Consider the following 4,286-nt stretch of genomic DNA (forward strand, 5'->3'; position numbering starts at 1 on the left):
TTCCGCTTTCGGTCTACGAGGGTACGTGGACACACTCTCCCCCTCTCGTTGCTATGCATCTCCTAGGTAGATCTTGCGTCAGCGTAGGAATTTTTTTGAAATTGCATGCTACGTTTCCCACAGTACAAAAAATATGTTAATACACAACAGATTTCCCTTGACGTTTTGATAAACTGTCATGAACCGGCCTAGTTCAACCCCCAAGCCCGCTGAAGCCCGACGAAGCCCGCCTGACCCATTCCCCGTATAAAACCTAACCCTAGGCCTCTTCTTGCCCTCGTCTCTTTATTCGTCCGCCGCCGTCCCAGCATCTTCTCGCTTCTCTCTAATCCTCTCCTTTACGCCGCGCCCGCACCCCCACTGCTCTGATGGTTCTCCTTCCTCCACCCCATCCCCACCTCCACGGCTGCGGCTTCTTTCTTCCCCGGCATCTCCCGTCCTCAATACCATGGCCTCGGGCTGCTGCTACAGATCCGGCGCGCACAGATCTGGGACGAAGCTGAACCTCGACATAGGTCTTGTCAGACCGGAGCGACCGTCGGGTAGCCGGTTACCACAATTGCTCGGTGGAGGCCGCACCTAGTCGCCACTGGTTAGTGTTGCTGAACTTGCCCCTCCTTTTGACTTCCTCTTATGTTGCTGTTGCGACCATCGGTTCATTTGCATACACTGGTAGCCGTACCAGCCATTCGTGGGCATGCTGGGAAGGCTATGGCTGGTGCGTGGCCTCCCTCTACAGTCGATTTCCTAAGCGTGGCAATTGCCTTCTCCAACTTGTAGGGTGCGTTGTGTGTGTCGTGCTTCCTCTCTGAATCTTTTAACACTGAATTTTCTCTACATCTTGTACACTGCAGGGTACCAAGTAGAGATAAGCGCACATGTTCGTCAACCGGCTGCAGATGTGACCTTTAATCAATATCCATTTCAGTTAGTTCTCTACCAAATCTAATTCCATTTAGAGTTTTCCAATAGTTTGGTGTATCTCTGTTCTCTAAATCAATATAACCAAGTGTTCAATATGCATTCAGCTTATTTTCTATCAAAATATAATTCAGTATGATTAAATGTAATCAAGTGTGGTCAGTAATTTCATCAAATAGGTCTTGGAGACATGCTTTTTGATAATGTATTTTTGTTAATGTATTAACATCATGAAATGTTCTGTTTAGTGTTTTCTCCTAGGCATTTCTTTTTCTGTCCTTACTGTCTCTTGCAGCTCGGTGAATATATATACCAGAATTAGTTTAATCTGAATCTAAGAAAAAAAATACATTTATAGTGTGGCAGTCCTACAGTAATAATACAGAGTTTAAACCTGTCAATTTGTGTACTAAACACATGTATTAGTGAGTCAATTTATAGTAGTACTACTACTATTAGTTATGCACTTACTAGTACTTGTACCAAGACAATGTATGTGTTAGCTCACTCTCTCAACCTGGAGACACACCGAGCTAGCACTTGCCAACACAATGACACACACATTTCTTATTCAACTCCTCTGCTCCCTACCTCCATATCTATGTCTCCCTCAGCAATAGTCCCCCCAACAAGTGGGGATTGCAGTCTACTGCTTTATCTAAATCTTGTTGATGTTATTCCCTCATTTTTATTTTGATAACTTAAAACTCTAATTTCCCTGATTATGATATATGTTTTTTAGGATGCAGGTCTTGGTGGCGCTGCTGCATGGCGCAAAATAGAGCTTGAGAGGGCGGGAGGCCATGATGGCCGTGATGGAGCTGCTCCGTGATCAACCAGGGGTTGGTTCTCTACTGCCACTCCTATGATTTCTTCATTATTTCCATTCCACAACTCAACTACCACTGAACTACACCTATTTAGCTGATCTAGTTCAGAGTTAGGTATTTTTCATGCCAATTGAAGTTTATGTGTCAAGCAAGTGTTGTTTGCTATTTTCAGATCCTTGACAAATATTTAGCCTCATGAGTGAACTTGTTGACACATGAAAATTTGAAGTTTATGCTGGCCGGGTCGACGAGCAGCGGCTCCGCCCCATTGATATCACTTATTAGTGATGCTATTTTCCTGTGGATTTATATGGCCTCAACTGCTGCTGAGTACTAGGAGTTCTGCGATGTATCTTCTGTTACGTTGTCACTTATAGGTCAACTTGAATAGACTTTCATTTGACACACTTCTATTTGGATTAATGTTAAGCAACAACATGACTATTATTGTTTTATTGTATATATTGTTATTCTCATTTGTAGGCATGATATGTTTTAAGAATTTTGGAAAGCATGTCATTTATTTTTATGTTAGTTCTAATCTCTTATTTCTACTATCTAATGTCTAATTTTGTTGTAAATATGCTAGGTATTATCAGGATGGCCGACGACAAGAACCTAAATAACAACCTCAAATAGTTTGTTGGTATAAATATGCTAGGTATTGGGTAGCGGGCTACCATCAGGAGGGCCGACGGCAAGAACCAGAATAACAACCTCAATCGTTTACATGTTCTGTTGATGTAAATTGGACTGTGCTAGTTCCAAACCTTGCCGTGTGTTTCACATGTGTTGCTGAGATGTTTGATCACATGAAACCAAAAAAATCTTGTCTTGTGCAATTCCATCAAAACAGCTTAGTGATTGTTACTACATGACATACATGTAAGTCCCCTTAGATTCCACGTCCTACTTAATTAATTGGGTGCATGAAGTATTCTAGCTTGCATAAACTAAGGTGACTTAGTACTAGTATTATGTTCAGTTGGTGTTCATGTTTTATGATTTAGCTTGTACCTTAATAACCATGAAGTAATTTGTAAACCATGTAATAAATTATATTTGTAGTTCTTGTCACCTTCTATACAAATATAATGGTTTGATTCATTTCATTATTTTTCCTGTTATAAGTAATAGTACTCTCAATACTGGCCAAGTGGACATGTAATACATTTTTTACACTTATTGTATTACTCTTGTCTCTACTATCTATGAATCTGCAAAAATATAATGTTATTTTAAATATGCTAGGTATGATTGGGTAGTCGGCTACATAGTGCTACACATCATAACCCGCGCCATGACATGATACTTGCCATCAGCGGAGTCGATGAAGAACCTGAACAACAGCCTCAAAAACTTCTATGTTTTGTTGATGTAAACTGGACTGTACTGCTTCTTAACCTTGTTGTGTGATATATTTAGTGATGAAGGATTTGTAAACTTCTATGTTGTATATACACACGGAATTTTTTTTGTGGAAAATATATACATACGGATGGCCACATATTATTCATATTGTGTGAATTGTTTGAAATTACTTTCTCTGTGTCAAAATTGGGCCGAAATAAATTGGTTGGACCATATCTAAATTGTGCTTACATTCGTGACGAAAAGTAGTATCCACGTAGGCAGCCACATCATTCCAATTGACGAATCGAAAATACAAGTCAGGCTATGACGGCTTGTTCCGTCACAATGGTTTGGGCCTGGGTGGGCTTGGGGCATATCCATGACGCTCAAGAATCGTCACGCTCAAGAATCGTCAAGGAAGGCACGATGTCAAATTATGACGCAATATACATGACAGACTTCAAGTCTGTCATGCATGGGCACCCATGACAGTTTTCCACGCATTTGTGACGGACTAGTACCGTCACGTATTAACAGATTTCTTATAGTGCCAACAGTGGTATTAGAGACAGGTCTATGCATAGATGATATGCACGAGTAGAACACAAAGAGTTGTGGGCGATGATAGTCATACTGCTTACTACCAACGTCTTATTTTGATTCGGCGGTATTGTTGGACGAAGCGGCCCGGACCAACCTTACATGACCACGTTCATGAGACCGGTTCCACCGACAAACATGCAACTTGTTTTGCATAAAGGTGGCTGGCGGGTGTCTGTTTCTCCAACTTTAGTTGAATCGAATTTGACTACGGCCAGTCCTTGCTGAAGGGTAAAACAACAAACTTAATAAATCACCGTTGTGGTTTTTGATGCGTAGGTAAGAACGGCTCTTACCAGAAGCCCGTAGCAGCCACATAAAACTTGCAACAACAAAGTAGAGGACGTCTAACTTGTTTTTGCAGGGCATGTTGTGATGTGATATGGTCAAGACATGATGTGATATACGTTGTTGTATGAAATGATCATGTTTTGTAAAAGTTATCGGCAACTGGCAGGAGCCTTATGGTTGTCGCTTTATTGTATGAAATGCAAACGCCATGTAATTGCTTTACTTTATCACTATGCGTTAGCGGTAGTTGTAGAAGCAATAGTTGGCGAGACGACCACGACGCTACGATGG

At 41.2% G+C, this 4,286-nt stretch overlaps 1 long non-coding RNA gene across 1 annotated transcript; it reads left to right on the top strand.

Annotated features, from left to right (window-relative positions):
- The first annotated feature begins 279 nt into the window (after positions 1 to 279).
- LOC109766934 (uncharacterized) lies at positions 280 to 2,841 on the top strand. The gene is made up of 4 exons (XR_002233750.4): positions 280 to 592; positions 855 to 927; positions 1,664 to 1,763; positions 2,341 to 2,841. It is a non-coding gene; the product is annotated as an uncharacterized lncRNA (long non-coding RNA).
- The last annotated feature ends 1,445 nt before the right edge of the window (positions 2,842 to 4,286 follow it).

Source organism: Aegilops tauschii, chromosome 7 (assembly GCF_002575655.3).
Source record: "Aegilops tauschii subsp. strangulata cultivar AL8/78 chromosome 7, Aet v6.0, whole genome shotgun sequence".
Lineage (NCBI taxonomy): Eukaryota > Viridiplantae > Streptophyta > Magnoliopsida > Poales > Poaceae > Aegilops > Aegilops tauschii.